This window comes from Lynx canadensis, chromosome F1, assembly GCF_007474595.2.
Source record: "Lynx canadensis isolate LIC74 chromosome F1, mLynCan4.pri.v2, whole genome shotgun sequence".
Taxonomy (NCBI): Eukaryota; Metazoa; Chordata; class Mammalia; order Carnivora; family Felidae; genus Lynx; species Lynx canadensis.
In genome coordinates this window covers 65,311,319-65,329,616 of record NC_044319.2, presented here as the reverse complement: position 1 = coordinate 65,329,616, position 18,298 = coordinate 65,311,319, and the positions used below count along the sequence as shown (strand labels likewise).

Below are 18,298 nucleotides of genomic sequence, written 5' to 3'. Positions count from 1 at the left end.
CTTGTTCCTTCTTCTATGTCCTCGTAATGTTTACAGTGCCTGCTAAACACGCTGTAGTACCTTTATAATGAGTGTGCTCTTCCCCATGAATTGGCAAGATCCTTGAGAGTAAAGGTAGTACTTAATTAACTGCTGTGTATCCGCACCAATGCCCAGAATAACAAAGCACAAACCTATGAACTCGTTAATGTTTTTCTAATGTGCTTGAATGTTTTTGTAGCCTGAATTTAACTTACATTTTTTAATTGCCCCTGAACACATCCTTCTTGTTGTCCCCATGGCATCATGGGCTCCATATATCTAAAGGAACTTAATGGGTCACGTGGGTGGCTCAGTCGGTAGGGGGCAGACTTCGGCTCAGGTCATGATCTCGCGGTTCGTGGGTTCGAGCCCCGCATCAGGCTCTGTGCTGACAGCTCAGAGCCTGGAGCCTGCTTTGGATTCTTGTCTCCCTCTCTCTCTGACCCTCCCCTGCTCGTGCTCTTTCCCTTTCTCTCTCTCCCTCTCTCTCTCTCTCAAAAATAAATAAACATTAATTTTTTTTCTACAGGAAGTTAGCATCATAATTTTTTCTTGCATCACTTCCTGTAACCCTGTTGAAGAACCCATTACCCTTGTCCACCCAGAGAAGTTAAATTCAACAAGTATTCTTTATCATCTTTTGTGTGTAATTGTTATTGATGATGTTTTATCCTTCTGCCAATTAGCTTTTCTGAAACCAACTGTTTGTGTAGATCGGTAAGGTCTTGCAAACATGGAATAATTCCAGAAGCACCCACCTTCTGGATCTAAAATTCTTATGTCAGCAAGTGTCTTTAACCCCCCAGTTAGAGACACTGCATACGCCCCTCTCTAGGTGAAGTTTTGTCCTTCTTTTTCTTTTTTTTTTTTTTCAACATTTATTTATTTTTGGGACAGAGAGAGACAGAGCATGAACGGGGGAGGGGCAGAGAGAGAGGGAGACACAGAATCGGAAACAGGCTCCAGGCTCTGAGCCATCAGCCCAGAGCCCGACGCGGGGCTCGAACTCACGGACCGCGAGATCGTGACCTGGCTGAAGTCGGACGCTTAACCGACTGCGCCACCCAGGCGCCCCGTCTTTTTCTTTTTTTTTTAATGTTTATTTATTTTGAGAGGGGTGGTGGTTGGGCAGAGAATCCCAAGCAGGCTCCATGCTGGCAACTCACAGCCCGACTCAGGGCTTAAACCCACAGACCCTGAGATCATGACCTGAACCTCAATCAAGAGTTGGACGCTCAACTGACGGAGCCACCCAAGCACCTCTGGGTGAAGTCTTTTCAAATACGTCTGCTTCCGAGATGATAAAACACCTCATGATCTTTGTATTCACCATTCCTGTGTCATGAATAATTTTCACAGGAGCCCCCACGTTCTGCCCTCCGTGCAGCACACACAAGGCAGCTTCCTGTCTCTCAACATTTTCAAAGCAGGTGTTAGCACAGTTAGCCACTCTCTTGGTTATAGAGTGAATTTAAGTATCGAATGGGGAGGACTATGGACAGGATGCCTTCAAAGTCTCTTCCAATGTGGTAGTCTACGATTCTCACAACAGGACATTCCAAGTCCTTATTTCAGTCATCTTTCCACTAAGCCAACTCTCTGATTTCAAAATATTAGCTGTTTTCAAATCCCGTGTTCTGGGTCCCAGAATCGCATAGCTAGTGTGGCGGTCGGCTCACCTACCAGCAGCTGAACATCGCCCACATCTGCTTCCGTCTTTCCTGGCTCAGACATACGTGGGAGACCAAGACTGGATCCAGGAGCCTTTTCTCCTCTTCAGAGAGTCCTATCCCCATGGGTCAGGGTCCCCTGAGCCCACTCTGACTGTTTCAGGCCACAAGGGGCGCAGGCAAGGGAGAGACCTCCAGCCCCAGAGGCAGGTGAGAATCTGGCTCATGCCAGCCTCCTGGGAGGCACTCGGACAGATGCCATGTTGCCTTCCACCACCTGGGCTCCAAGAGGCTGTCCCCAAACACTCCCTATCTTGTCACCGCTTCCTCCATGCGCACCCCACTCCCATCACCACTGACTTCTGCACACAGACTCTTGGACTCTGGCTCTGAAAAACACAGCCCCATCCTATCACCCCCCTTCCCATAACCAATGCACCCTTGCATTTCCTGTCTCACCTCACAGGCCCGAAGAGACCGCATTTCCCCACCTCTTTCTGAGCAATCACTTCCCCGATCGTGTGCCTGATTCAACCCTACATCTCTCTTCCTTTGAGATGCCTCTCTGATTGGAGCTGCCTGTTCTGGGGTTCAGAGGAAGCATGGGTTTTGGAGCCTCAGATACGTTCACCTCAACCGCAGCTCTAATAAAATACCCATTTACTGAGCCTCTGCTAGGTCACACGTATCTTGCTCGGCACGGTCCTTGCACTAACCGTCGCAGTTACCCGGTGAGGTTGGTGCCGTGGCTACTCCGTTTCACGTTTGAGGAAACCAAGGCACAGAGACTCTCATGATGTGCCCCAGGTCACACAGCTATAAGCGCCCACGCTCTGGCCTCAGAACCGTTGTTCATCGCTTCTGAGCTCAGGAATGTTGGTAGCGGTTGAAGAGACATAACCAAAGTCCCAAGTGGTGACTGTCTCAAGGCTTGTACTCCTGACCCCCGCTCTTTGCCTGCCTGCCCTTAGGGAGTCATTTGTGTCCTTGAGTCTGTATTTTCTTGTGTATAAATGTATGTGGTGAGGGTTACGTGAGAGGACTGTAAAAAGAAACTACATTCGTTCTAAAAATGTGTCCACCTACCTGTTGTTTAATGGAATGGGTTCTACTGACTCACCGCCATGAGGGGGGTCACACGGTGGAATTTCCAAAGGATTCATGGATTCGTGTTAGGTGATCTGGGGTCAGGCTCCTGGAAGCAGGGCCTCATCTTGAGTGAACCCCGTCAGTTACTGGACATAAATCTATGAGCGGGCATCTTAATGAATCTTATCTAGAAGTCAGGCAAAAGCTGTAACTGATAGAGAAGCAGCAGTCATTCATATTAGCTAGGAGAGGGAGATTATTTTTTATAGTTTGTATGGGATCTCATTTTTATACATACTTCTACAAGATTATTAAGTGGCCTCCTTTTTTTTTTCCTCATATCATCACGATCACAGAGTGGCTTAGTCTGATGGTGGTCTCCTGTGAGAACACCATAGCTGCCTTTCAATGTCTTCCATTTCTCCGATAAAATACATAAAAGGCAGTGCATAAAAGTACACACTAGGTGATCCATATACTTTAAGTTTCTTCCCCTCCCTGCCATTATACCATTTTCCTGTCTATTGTGTCCAGCATTAATTTATAGTTTCCCGATTGAGGAGTTGACTTGTTACAAAATAAAAGTACCAATCTGAATTGTTGAAATGGGAGTTTCCAGGAACTGAAACTCATCTCTTTGTCACTCTCACACATTGGTCCTGAAGTGACCTTCTGGACCCCATACGACTCTCGTTTCACCAACGCTAGAGCACGGCTTTCATGTCCTGACTTGATTATCTTTGCTTCTAGTGGAAGGACCTCCGACTGTCCCACCTCAAAGTCCTTCAGCATACCAGTCACCCTATCCCAGATGGGCTTGAGTTTGTCACTGCCTTGGCACTGAAAACAGCAACAAGGCTACAAAGATTTCACATAAAAAGAGAAATCAGCTACATCCCCTAAGTTTTGGAATCACACTCCGCTCTGCTTGGAACATTCTACAACAAAACCCCATTGTTGTGTACCTCTGTCTCCTCCTCCAGGGTAGCCCCTCCTCATTCTTTGGTGTCCACCTTAATGTCTCTTCTTCAAAGACGTCCTACCTGACCACATTACGTAAACACCCTATCTTCCAACCTTTATTTTGTCATTGCAACTAGGAGATTCTTTTCATAGCACACATTTTAATTATTGATTTATATGCTTATTTCTCGCTATTTACCATTAAATTACAAAGTCAGTGAAGACAGAGACCAAGTAGATATTCAATTACTGTTCATTGTATGAATTAAGGAAAGGGTTCCCTGGGACACCTGGGTGACTCAGTACGTTGGGCGTCTGACTCTTGAGTTTGGTTCAGGTCATGATCTCATGGTTTGTGAATTCAAGCCCCATGTTGGGCTGTGCACTGATGGTGTGGAGTCTGCTTGGGATTCTCTCTCACCCTCTCTATCTATGCCTTCCTGCTCCCTCTCTTTCTCTCTCTCTCTCTCTCTCTCTCTCTCTCTCAAAAATAAAACAAATAAGAATTTCTAAAAAGGGTTCCCGGATAATTGTCCCCCCCATCCACCCTCCATAAATGTACTCAACGTTTACAACCAGAGTAGGCCAGATTCTTCTGTTATATGTTTCCAGAAAACTCTGTATTTATGAATTCATCTCATTTCTAGTAACTTACATCCACTATCTATTTCCAAATGGAACTGTAAGCTTCATTAAGGCAGAGATCATGTTTGTCTATCCCATATTTGTCTGTTCCACGTTAAATCCCTCTTTCTAACACAGTGCCTGGCATAGAGAAGACCCTAATAATGCCTTAATGAATGGATACAAAGATTTTTTTTTTCCTATCCATATTTGTTTGGAGGGTTTGTTGTGGTTATTGTACTTTCTGTTTTGTTTTGCTGCCCAGACACAAGTCCCTTCCTTACCTCCATTACAGTCTATCTTGTGTCACTCATCTGTTTCCCAAGTGGTTTCGGACACTATTAGATCCTGACTCTGTCATCTGCCAACTTCATGTGAGCTACAAACTTGATGAATATACTCTTTAGGTTTCCCTTTGAGGTTATTAGGACAACTTCTGAGTGTCACTGCTGACTGAGTAGAGATCCCTGTGACAAAGCCCTGGATCCTTTTCTTCAAAGTTATGTAAAACACATTCTTGGGGTGCCTGGGTGGCTCAGCTGGTTAAGCATCTGACTCTTGATTTCGGCTCAGATCGTGATCTCAGGGTCGTGAGATTGAGCCCCACGATGGGCTCTGTGCTGACAGCGTGGAGCCTGCTTGGGATTCTCTCTCTCTCACTCTCTCTGCCCCTCCCCCACTCATGCTCTGTGTCTCTCTCCAAAATGAGTAAACGTTAAAAAAATTAAAAATATTTAAAATAATAATAATAATAATAATGATAATAATAATAATAAAAGTGTTCCGCAACACGTCTAAAGATGCTGTCTCCGCACCAGAGCCACCAGTGGTGAGATGCCAAATTGCGAACAAATATAAAAACGATAAGCAAACACTTCATTAATTTGTGCTAAGAATATAATTTTCCCTAGAACTATGATGTAACCTGTTAAAGTTTCCCAGTCTATACTTTATAGGATAACATGTAAATACTGTACAAAGGCATGGGCAAACTTTTTATTGAGCCACACGGTAAATACTTGAGGCTCTGCAGGCCTTTTGGGTTCCGACACAGCCACTCAGTCTGCACTTGTAGGACACAAGTAGCCATAGACAATACCCAGATGAATGTAAGCGGCTGTGTTCCAACCAAAGTTTATTTCCACAAACAGGCTAGGGATCCCATTGGGTCCATGAAGCATAGATGGATCTGGAGCTGTAGTTTGGAAACCCTTTCCACGTTCGCGCACGCGCACACACTTTATATTGAATAATATTTCTCTGACTCCAGTGTTTGGATGCTGCTTCTATTTGCCATCGCCCCTGAAAAGGTATCTCACCCAATCCCAGAAAGCCTTTATACAGCCTAAAATCCTCAAGTGTATGTAGAGCAGATATTCTTCTACAAGTTTTCTCTTCCGTGAACTTCAACGCAATCTATAAATATAAACGTCGCCCACCGAGAACAGAGACAGAGCTGAAATTGGGGCGTCTGGGCGGCTCAGTCGGTTGAGCGTCCGACTCCAGCTCAGGTCATGATCTCGTGGTCTGTGAGTTCGAGCCCCTTGTCGGGCTCTGTGTTGACAGCTCAGAGCCTGGAGCCTGCTTCAGATTCTGTGTCCCCCTCTCTCTCTGACGCTCCCCCATTCATGCTCTGTCTCAAAAATAAGTAAATGTTTAAAAAAATTAAAAAAAGAGGCAGAGCTGAAATAAAACAAGTGAAAGCATTTATTTGGGGTCTCACAATAGTGATTTGGAGAGCACAGACTCAGGTAGCAACCGAGATTGTGTCATCCTAGGGAAAAAAACAGGAGGGACTTTTAAGGAAAATTGAGAAATGTGTGTGTGTGTGTGTGTGTGTGTGTGTGTGTGTTGTTTACAAAGAATTTGGATCGGTGTTGGCAGCAGGAAAGTCACCTTGGCTGAGCCTAATTGGTCGTGAGGGCTCTCACCAAGCAAATCCGATATGTAGCAGGTTGTAGATGTTCACACAGAGTCTTGGAATATTTGTGGTTTGGCCCAGTTCAAATGTTCGTGGTTCCACTCGGTGAGGACGTGCATGAAGCCCACTTCCCCAGTGGCCCCCCAGCTCCATTGTAAACCCCCTGACATAAATGACCCCATTTCAGGTCACCTGTCACAACTTGGAGAGCCCACACCCACCCTGCACCCTGTCACTTAGAGCTCGTAGGCAGAGCCCTTTGTGTGGCTTGCTGATGGCAGAGATGCACTCACAAGCCCTAATGAGAGCAAGGGTCACAGTGGGCCTGTCGCATTAGCCCCCTTTCGAAGAAGAAAAATGAAAATTTCAGAGTAGCCAGCCCACGAGGAAGGAAATTAGCTAGAGTTGAAACTACAAAACCATCGCTTGGACCTCAAAGTTTGTTTAGAAACTTTTTAATAAATCTCCTGATGATCATTAATAAGAGAAGCATAAAGACATAATGATATAAGGGTTGCCTGTGTGGTGCAGACAGTTAAGTGTCCAACTCTTGGTTTCGGCTCAGGTCAGGATCTCACAATCCATGAGATTGAGACCGCATCAGAGAGACCAAGAGCCTGCTTGGGATTCTCTCTCTCTCTCTCTCTCTCTCTCTCTCTCTGCCCCTCCCCAACATGTGCACTCTCTCCCTGTCTCTCTCTCTCTCTCTCAATATAAATAAATAAATAAATAAGCAAACAAACAAACTTAAAAAAAAACTGTGTGTGTGTGTGTGTGTGTGTAAAGTATATAAGATGTAAGTCCCTGGAAACTAGACCACTGTGCATAGGAATCACAGATGTTTGTTTGCATCAGCCACATTATTTCATAGATCTGAGGGCATCGTAAAGTGTGTCCACCATGAAGAATTAGGATTGGCTCATGACCTGTAAGGGTGGTTAATCATTTCAGCTATATCTGAAGGGGGTATTTCCCCACCAAACCAAACAAAAAATAGCCTTTGTTTTCCAAGGTAAAAAAAATTATGAAAATTCGTAACAGCTCTTGATTTCTAAAGTGGTAATCACTTGATTTCTAACGTGGTAATCACGTTCACTCTCTTCCTCCCTTCTGTTCACACTTGTAGGAGTCTAAAAGAAATAAAAATAAAAGTTCTTTTGGCAATTTTTTTTAATGTTTATTTATTTTTGAGACAGAGAGAGACAGAGCATGAGTAGGGAAGGGGCAAAGAGAGAGGGAGACACAGAATCGGAAGCAGGCTCCAGGCTCTGAGCCATCAGCACAGAGCCCGATGCGGGGCTCGAACTCACAGACTGTGAGATCATGACCTGAGCCGAAATCGGCTCATGACCTGAGCTTAACCGACTGAGCCACCCAGGCGCCCCATCTTTTGGCAATTTTTGAGCTGAAATTATGTGGAGTTTTTTATAAACTATGGCGGACACCTTACAACCTCCTGTTGAGGATTCCAGATGCCGAACATGGTTCAGCTCCTCATGTGGATTTCATACTCTCCCACATGGTCTATTTTAGTTCTGTGTCTAAAAAGCCATTAGAGAAAAGATTTACATTCAAAATGGCTCTTTATCGTACAAAACAAAGTTTAAGTTACAATTTCTTTTAGTACTGTCACTTTCCTAGACCACTGAGTATAACTAAATTATCTTATAAACCTGACTCACCTGATCTACAATGGGATCCCTGTCACCCCACGTGACAAAACAAGAAAAAGGTCACCCTTTTTCTTCTTGAATGTCATGATTACTCTTGACCTTGGAGAATGACCTTGGGGAAGGTTGTCAAATTCCATGAACACCACTTCCGGAACTTGTATGAGATTTTGTCTTATCAAAAGGCCAATACAGGGTAAGGAGAGGTTTTCCTAATATTGATTTCCCTTCACACAAATGTGTTCAGTCTCATCATTTACATAGAAGTGTTAGGTAATGATGTTGAATACAAATTCACAAGAATTTCTCCAAAAGTCTTGAACATCTTTTGTTAAGTACTTTATATATTTTTTATTGCTGTTGTGAATTCTCTTTAATTATATGTTACGATTGTTGTCATTATGCAATAATGACATTGGCTTTTTGAATTGAATTGTATCCAGCAAAGCTGGTCGACACTCCATACTAATTTTAATAATTTATCTGTGGTTATGATGCTTCAACACAAGTAAGAGTACATCTACCAATAGTTACAGCTTTTCCCAGTATTTATTCTTTTAATTTCTTTAACCTTTTTTGTTTATTTGCTGCAATAGCCACTATCTCCTCCAACGCTGAATGGAAGTTGTGTTAGCCATTAATCGTGTTTTGCTCTTGATCTTAAATGTTCCTTAAAAGGAAATGCTTTTCACAGTTCACTCTCAGATCCACGGCGTGACTTTTTTAAAGTGCCTTTATCAAGAACTGTATTTTCTATTTGTAGCTTTACTGTTGTCTCTTATTTTTACATTTATGAGTGATTATGGTTTCCTTATTGCCGCATCAAAGAGATAATCATTCTTTCTCTTTCAATCTGTTAATATGATAAATTACATTGTTCACTTTTTCAAATGTTAGATCAATCTTGAATTCCTGAGATAAACCAAACTCAGCCGTAACCACTTAGTGCACAGGACTGAATCTGGCTCAGGAGTACGTGGAGGGAGAATTTTGCACTGATGTTCACGAGTGAGTCGGCCTCTGAGTCTCCTTCTTCCACTGGTTTTGTTTATTTTGGAATCAGCATCAGGCATCAGGCGAGCTTCATAAAATGCATCGCTGAGTGGAATTTCCAGGTTTCTGTTCTCTGCAGGGGTTAAAAGTAGGAGTTACCGTTTTCTTCAATATTTGGTGGAACTCACTTGTTAAGCTATCTGGGCTTGACATTTTCTTTTACAGTAATATTTTTAACTAATTCACTGTTAAGAGTTTCTAGTGCTTCCGAACTTGACATTGGTGATTTTAAATTTCCCGAAAATGGGTCTAGCTAATTACGTTTTAATTAATTGGCATATATTGTTAATACTTATCATCTGGGGGGCGCCTGAGTGGCTCAGTTGGTTCATAGTCCAGCCCTCGATTTTGGCTCAGGTCATGATCTCATGGTTCGTGGGATTGAGCTGCCTTGGGCTCTGTGTTGACAGTGCAGAGCCTGCTTGGGATTGTCTCTCTTTCTCTCTCCCTCCCTCCCTCTGACCCTACCCCTCCCATGCACTCTCTCTCTCTCTCTCTCTCTCTCTCTTTCAAAATAAATAAACTTAAAAAAATACTTTAAACAATAGTTATCAACTTAAACTTTGTGGTTTAAACCTGCAGTTTATCCATTTTTCATTTTTAATATCCATATTCTTACCCCCTCTCCCTTTTATTGTTTGTTAGTCTTATCAGGAGTTTAATTGTTTCATTACATTTTCCCTATAACCAATTCTTTAATTTATATATCTTTGTTGTATTTTTTTATATTATTATTTCTGCTCCTGTATTTATCTTTCTCTTTCTCCCCTTGTTTTTTTTCCTCCTGATATTATTTTAATTATTTTATTATTTTTCCTAGAACCAACTCTTTAATTTATATATCCTCTGTGTTGTATTTTTATTATATTAATTTCTGCTCCCATATTTATCTTTTTCTTCTTTACTTGTTTTTCCCCTTATATTATTTTAATTGTTGTATTTTTTTTCCTAGAACCAACTCTTTATTTTTTTAGGTTTATTTATTTACTTTGAGAAAGAGAGAGACGGTGAGCAGGGCAGGGGCAGAGAGAAATGGGGAGAGAATCCCAAACAGAGAGAATGTCCACTTGGGGCTCAAACTCACAAACCATGAGATCATGACCTGAGCCACCCAGGCACCCTGTAGAACCAACTCTTTAATTTATATATCCTCTTTGTTTATTCTTTATGTATTAATTTCTGTTCCCATATTTATCTTTTTCTTCTTTTCCTTGTTTTTTTTTCTCCTGATATTAGTTTTCTAAGTTCCTATTTTAGATCAATTTTGCACATTCCTTCTCTTACAATGTAAACACTTAAGGTTATGAATTTCTCTCCAAGAAGCACTATAAGTTCATCCTGAAGTTTTGAAAGTATGATTAATTTTATTATCCCTTGGGTCTGAAAGTTTTCCACTTTCTTTTACAATTTCTTCTTAGATTCATAGGTTGTTTAGAAGTGCCCTTTAAAATGTCAAACATATGGACATTTAAAATTTATCATATAGTTATTTATTACAAACTAAACTATGTTATAATTTAAAAACCCATCTATTGGGCACCTGGGTGGCTCATTTGGTTGAATGTCCCATTCTTGATTTTGACTCAGTTCAGAATCCCACGGTCATGGGATGGAACCCTGCATTGGGCTCTGCCCTGAGCATGGGGTCTGCTTAAGTTTCTTTCTCTCTCTCCCTGTCCCCTCCCTCACTCTGATGCACATTCTCTCTCTCTCTCTCTCTCTCTCAAATTAAAAATATTAAAAGTTAAAAAATAAAATAAAATAAAAATTTATAAAAAATATCTATATAATATTAACTCTCTTAACTGTGTTGAGGCTTACTTTAACTTATTTTCAGCTTTATTGACATATGATTGACAAGTAGAAATTGCGTGTATTTAGGTGTACAACTTGATGTTTCAGTTTACAAGTGCAATAGCCCCTTCTGATCTGTAGGTAATATGTTGCAAGACCCCAGTGGATGCCTGAAATTGCAAATACATTATTATATTTATTCTTGTACATAATACCTAGGATCAAGTTTGATTTATAAATTAAGCATGGTAAGAGATTAGCAACCATAGCTAATGATAAAATAGGACAATTATGAGAATATACTGGGCTAGAAGTTATATGAGTATGGTTTCTATCTCTCTCTGTCTCAAAACACCTGACTATCTTGCACTCTCCCTCCTTCTTGTGAGGATGGATGTCAGATGATAAAATGCCTACGTGATGAGATGGAGGAGGTGAAGGGTGGAGGCGTTGTGACACAGCGTCAGTCTACTAGTGGCCATCTGATGATCCGTCAGAGAGAGGATCCTCTATTTCCAGACCATGGCTGACCACGGCTTCCTGGAATCACGGATAAGGAAGTCACTGTGAAATGATGGCCACAATCAAGCTAATTAAATATCCATCAGCTCACATACTTACTATTTTCTTTCTTTCTTTTTCCTTTTTTTTTTTTTTTTTTTTTTTTTGTGGAGCGAACTCTGGAGATCTCTCTTAGCAAATTTCAAATATACAATAAAGTATCGTTAAGTACGGTCCCCGTGCTGTGCAGTAGATCTCCAGAACAAAGGGCACACAACTTTAGTGTGCCTTATTTTACAGCCTGGAATGAGTTTAATTCGTGCGTGCTTAAAGTTGATCTGGATTTCATGTGCCTTCAGTGGGTGGGTTGTGTTAATTACTCTCATGAAATGTTTTATATCCTTACTTATGATTTATCAGCCTGATGCATTATTTACTCAGGAGAGGGCTTTCGAATATCTTACTTTGACAGTGGCTATGATTAGTTTGCTTATGGTTTCCCCGTCTGATTACTGGACGTCATCCATGAGGACAGTTCCCTTCCACTCCCTGGCAGAGAGAACATGCAAACTGGTGGTGGTGGTGGTGGGGGGGGGGGACCCAGGACGGGAGCAGAGCGAACGGGTGGGCCACACATTCCCACAACATCTCCCAATTTCACCAATCAGATCAGATCAGTGGTTCTGATTTGACTTTGCTCCAAAGCATCTTGAGGCTTGTTGAAACGCAAACTGCCAGGTCCTGCCCTCAAGCTTTGTCGTTTAGGTAGTTCTTGGACGCACGTCCTCACTAGGATAAAATTCATTACTTGTGGTTACGGTTTACCTGCGAAGATTCCAGGCGAGCTGTTGAGCCTCATCTATGCCACGGCTAATCAATGCCCCGTGTTTGGGAAAACTCAAACGTGTTGTGACTTGTTCACTAAGTGAGGCAGAGACCTGGAGTTGTTACCTATAATTTCTTATTTTTAGACCTTATGATTGTAGAGAGCAAAACACTTTGCCAGTAATGACTCTGCAGTTTCATGTGAATCATGTTTAAAAGTCTGTTCTGCAATTAGCCTACATTTAAGGAAAAGTCCCTTCTGGGTTCCCACAGGCTCGGAAAGGTCCACAGATGGCAGGGGTGGCAGAGAAAGTGAAAACTCAGCACAACCAGACTCTGTTTTGTTAACTGTTGTTCTTCCCTCTTGCTCAGGAAAGTTCACATTTTTGAAATGAGTTCAGACTCTTCACCTACTAACTGATTTTGCTAAGTCATTCACCCATTTTCCCACTGTGGGAAATTCGGTGAGAAAACGGACACCAAATAGCCCAGTATAAATGGTTGGTCTGCATAAGAGACTATGGAGCTGGGCAGGAGCTCAGGAAGGCTTCGGGAAGGGTGGAACCTACTCCTACCTCTGGAAGGCAAAGTAGAAACGGCAGGAGGCCGGGCCCCTAGTGCTGGCCACAGAAAGCCTTGTATATACCCCGTGGCAGGCCACGTTCTTTGTATGTGGGAGGTGACAAGCAGGCCCTCCCCCCACCCCGCCACAGACCACCCGTGACACACCAGCTTTGCACCACTGCCCCTTCTCCTGCTGTGTGGAGCTCAATCAGGGCCACGGACTTTCTGCTTCAGGTCAAGGCCACTTAGAGGCCACGTGGCCTAGTGGTACAGTGGGAAGAGTTAGAAACCCTTGGTACTGTTCCATCCCCAGACGACTTCTCAATTCCCATGTAACCGTGGGCAGGGCGTTTCCCACCCACTGACTTCACTTTTATCTTCCATAAAGACAGAGGAGTTTGGGCCACGTGGCTGCCTAGGCCCCACCCAACTCAGAAGTTCAGTGATTCAGGGACTTCCTGGCGGCAGATGGTGTCTGCTCCAAGTAAGTCTTCGTAAATCCTGTGCTGGCTTAATCTGGACTTGAACCTGGTCGGCTTGTCTTACCAGGACAGGCCTCTCCCCACCCCACCCCACTCCCACAAGAAAACAACAATCACATTGCCCGGGGACCCTTGGGACACTTTGAGTTCTGCCACTGTTCCACTGTTGTTGTTGTTGTTGTTACCACACATAAGATTAGCTTTCATGCTTTAATAGTATTAAAATGGGTTTCTCTTCGCTCAGGACCCCCACAAAGGTCAGAGCAGAGAATGTAGTCCAGATCTGGGCTGGATGGTCAGGGAGCTGACCTGAAGCCAAGGCTACATTGCTGTCAGAAAAACCTCAAGGTCGACAGCCCATCTCCATTTAATGAATGGAGATTCCAGAGGTGCCTGGGTGGCTCAATTCCTCGAGCATCCGACTCTTGGTTTCGGCTCAGGTCACGATCTCACGGTTCATGAGATCAAGCCCTGTGTGTGGCTCTGTGCTGACAGTGTGGAACCTGCTTGAGATTCTCTCTCTCTCCATCTCTCAAAATAAATAGATAAATATTAAAGAAATAAGTGGAGATTCCAGAACATTCTATGGCTCTAGTGAGGATTACTGATTTGGGAAGGAGGGCAGTGTCACTGTACATCACCCCACATACCTTTTCCTTCCACTAAAAATAAGTTAAAATAAACACCAAGTCATCTTTGCCTTAGAAAGAAAGTGTCTCAACATCATTAGGAAAAAACAAGAAACCCCCCAAATCATTCATTCTACCATTGTTTTAAACGCTGCCCAGAAGAATTCTTTTGAAAGCAAGTTTCCTTTACGTATTTTCAGTAGAGATGCTGCCCTGTTCTCTTCAGACAAGGCGTCCCCTCTGCGGATCCCACAGTTCCGTGTCTGGTCTGAAGGGAACTTCCAGAGAAGTCCCAACTAGGCACCCAGGAGGTTAGGATTCCACAGTCTGAGACTTGGGGGGATTTATCAAAATCAACAACTGTGAAGCTGCTTTATTTTTCCCTCAGCCCTTTTCTGCCAATCCTGCCGCCACTTCCCTCTACCTTCATGACCTCCCACCACCACACATACGCATGGAGCGAAAAGCACAAAGGAAACATCCATTTCTTGATATCAGTCATTATGTCGCTTATGGTGGTGGCGCTGTGTGTGAGAGAGAGAGTGAGAGAGGGGGAAAGACGGGGGGGGGGAAGGAGGACTGACTCTTCAACACAAAACGGTAAACTCTCTGGAAGCATAAATGATGCCTCCTTTTGATTACCTCCTCTTGGTTCCCAGAGCTAGTTCTGCACTCACGGGACTCGGTCAGTGGGGTTGCCCAGATGCCTAACTGATGATTCCCAATTCACACCGCAGGGCATATTCCTCTAACTCGCTTTTAACCACCAGCACCCCCAGAACCCTCATCTCCCATCTTCGATCTTCCCTTTTGGAGAATAAATTCCCAGCTCCAGCGTCAAAGTCTCTTGGACTGCGGGATTTCCTGGGGACGTGGAACCCCATACTTGTATCAGCCCCCTTCCCATGGTTTCCCGATCCACATCGGAACACGTGCCCGAGAAGCTCGTTCCCTTTTCTTCTGCTAGCCTTGTTTTTCTCCTTTCTCCATGCTTTTCCAGGACCCCATCTTGGACATAATCCCACAGTCAGACTTTGGTCTTCCAAATCTTTTCAAACATAGTTCCATTTCTCCCTAAGTTCTAAGTCTGTCTAAAGATCTGCACCCACCTCCTTACTTTTGGTTATTTTTTATAAGATGTGTCTTTTCACCCGTATTGGACAGGAAAGGGTTCAGAGGCCATGTTGGCTTGACCTCTACAACTCTCAGTTTGCTTGCTGTCTGTTGGAATATGCAGGGTGTTTGAACATCTACTGGAATTTATTTATATACATTAGAATACACAGTGCATTTGAAAAAATTATTTGATGGATTGTTTGAGCGACTAACAAACTGAACCCTACGGTCACCAAATGACTCCATAGACCCTCAGGGTCCCTTCAACAGAGCCCTGATCCTCGGCATAACCCTCCTGACAACCTCCTTCACCTCCTTGTTATGAAGACTATAAATAATGGGGTTGAGGAGAGGAGTGAGAAGGGCGTACCCCAAGGCGATATGCTTGTCTGTGCCCTCAGAGCGGCTCCCATGCAGCCCCACATAAACAACAAAGGCAGAGCCAAAGAATAGCGCCACCACGGTCATGTGGGAGGAGCAGGTGGAGAATGGTTCTTTGGGGCAGAGACAGAAGATTAACTGCTTCAGAACTTTGCTTCTTGAAAAATTTCCCCAGAGCCAAAAGTATAGAAGGAATAAACCTGAAAATGACATAAATGTTATAAAATCACTCTTCAAGCCCTCACTTTTCGGAAGGCACAAGAGGTTTGCATCTCAGTCTTGCTGACAGTTGGAGTGGAGTCCAGCTTCTTGACGCACAGCCAGTGCTTTTCTGGGGGGATGGAATGTGACCCTAGAGTCAGGTTCCAGTGTTTTCTCCCACATTCCCCATCAGGAATCCTCATACTCACCCCCTTACAGTCCAAAGGAAACATCCCTCAATTCATTAGGGCCTCCACACCTTAGTCCCCATATCCAACAGTCAGTTGTGCGGAACTGTGGAAGAAGGAAACACCCGCATTCTCAAAGGCGCCTGCTGAGTCTCCCTGGAGGAGCCCCTCTGGAATTCCAGAATGTTCTCAGTAAAAGCTGGAGGAAGACGCAGTGAAAGAAGAGGGAAATGTGAGTCCTCTCAGAAGAGCCCCACAGAGCTCAGAATGGTAAGGCCAGAAGAGGAATCAGTGAGTAGAGACGGTGCATTTTGAGAAAGGGTCCCCAGGGAGAATTCTGCACTGGGAAGTCCCTAAGGCAGGCGCTTATGAACCGATGAAGTCAGGACTCTATGGTAGGGTTCTAGAAGGGTGGTGGCATAAGAGAAAACTCATTCTCCTTTGGAATTGGCTTTCTGAACTTGTGTTGCCGTTAACTCAAAATGAACATCGAGCTGGCCATTTCTGCTTTCTTTGCCTCAACTTCCTCTTCTCTAAAATGAAAAAGTTTAAGTAGATGTCTTGGTAGCCTTGGACTACCGCAGTCCTCTAAACCTACTGAAAAATGGTTTGGGGGGAGGGGGGAGGGAGGCGATCTACACTAACATGCCCAGAGTTCTCCTCCCACACCCTTCACCCTAACGAACCTCCCCTAGGAAAGATCGACGCCCTCCCCTGGTCCTCTGCTTCTACTACACTCACCCCTGCTGCCCTGTCCCTGCCCGTTACCTGACCGTGTGGATGACATTAACACTCATGGCACCCTCCTCAACATCGCTTGCCCCCCAAGACTCTGCCCTACTTATATCTCATGCTCCGGGACACACTGGTCTCCCTGGGGCTCCTTGCTGCGTGCTCCCTGGGGTTGCCGGGTGTGACTAGCCGTCTCCAAGGGGTTCCTCTGGGGCAGGAAGTGGGGCACGGGAAAAGTGAAGCAGATCCACTCTGTTTCTCAAACACCTTTTCTCAGCCCTGCAACCCTGATTGTTGGATTCTGGAGTCCAGTGTCTTCAAGTTCCAGAGAGCTTTCTCCAAGGAGAGGGAGCCCACCCCCCATAATCTCGGGCACACACGGACAGTAACACCTTGAGCATCCCAGAAGTTTTATCTTTTCAAAATTCTCCTTGCAAAGAGATTCCTCAAGCAGCTGCTCTTTCTGACCACCCCTAACCTCAGCACCATATGAGCACAGTCCATTTAGCCACCACTATCACTTCTGTGTCCAACGTCACCACCTCCTTATTGTCACATTTGTTGTGCCCCCTGTCGTCATTCATTGTTTCAGTCATGGTTTATTAAACACCTAATACACTGCTCTAATCACATGTTCCAAATCTCCATTACCAGTATGGCTGCCATTACTTACACGGTCTCCATTATGATTACCCCGGACTTCCTCATGAGGCTTATCTACTCATTCACGATTACTTTCGCTTATATTCATATCCCCAATATTTTCATCAAAAGCCCTGGGATTAGCATCTGAGCTCTGATCTCATTTGGGCACTACTTGTGGGTATATACTTGAATAAATATGGAATTCAGAACAATGATAGAATAAAAGCATTTATCTGTTGAAAGTAATGCACGTGAATCATTCATCAATCCAAGTGTACTTATTTTTTTTAAATCAAAGGAGGGGACAAAATAAATGCTAACTTAAATTTAAGGTAAAGAGGTAACCGTAGAAGATGAACAAGTACATCAACACTGAAATGGAGGGAATCATTGAATGTTCTAAGACCCAAGCGGAGAAGCTTCCTACGGGAGCTGAAGAGTTTTGAGCAAAAAGAAAATGCTTTGAGAATGCATTTGAGGCCTTTGAGAATGCTAATGTAATTCCAGGACTGGAAGAGTCCCTTTGGGGCAGGGGGCGGGGCAGGGGCGGAAATCTCAAGTATTTGGACAGAGAGTCCTGGTCAGGCTCTGCCAGCAGTGAGCCCATATCCCACTTCCTGTGAAATATGGAACTTTCTACAGGGTAGGGAGCTACAACTGCCCTCTTCCTAAATCACTGCACCCTCCACAGTCCCAAATACCAAAAGACTCTTCCGTTTTACCTTCATTTCATGAGTCTATACAGATTATCCACCTGTCTAGACTCTTCAAATGAATAATCAGGCTGGACCCAGAGTGGTCACGCTAATTCTTATTTTTTGTTGTCTCTGTATCACATCACATTGATATTCCTACATCCCCTTTTATGAGCCAGACTCTGAAACAGACTTCCTTCCTTGTTTGCTGTGTCCAATTGTACCCCCGGCTGTCTTGGCATTAACTGAGTAGATTAGCAGGCTGTCAGTGTGATACAAATGACTGAACAAAGACTTGTACACATTACCTGGAATCAGTCATGTAGAAATAAAAATATATATTAAAGGGCCAAAGGCTTCTAAATACAGGCCAACCCAAGAAAGCTGTTTCGTCTCCGTATGTCATCCCCTTTTTGTAGAGAGTGCTTCCCTGGCATTTATTCTGTATCAGGAATGGAACAAGAGAAAGGCACAAGACCTCATGCCTCTACTGAGTCATTCATGATTTGGGAAGGACGATGACATCTAAAATGA

General features: G+C 43.8%; 1 protein-coding gene across 3 annotated transcripts in view; it reads right to left on the bottom strand.

The window, feature by feature from the left end:
• Positions 1-8,284: 8,284 nt before the first annotated feature.
• The window catches only part of LOC115505442 (olfactory receptor 10C1-like), a 26,378-nt gene continuing 16,364 nt past the window's right edge, over positions 8,285-18,298 (bottom strand). For 2 of the 3 annotated variants that reach the window (XR_004343117.1, XR_004343119.1), the window contains exon 3: positions 8,285-9,084. The gene's annotated coding sequence lies outside the window, so the exon portion shown is untranslated. Of the gene's footprint in view, positions 9,085-15,713; positions 15,799-18,298 lie in introns of all 3 variants that reach the window. The other variant, XR_004343118.1, reaches the window with a different exon arrangement.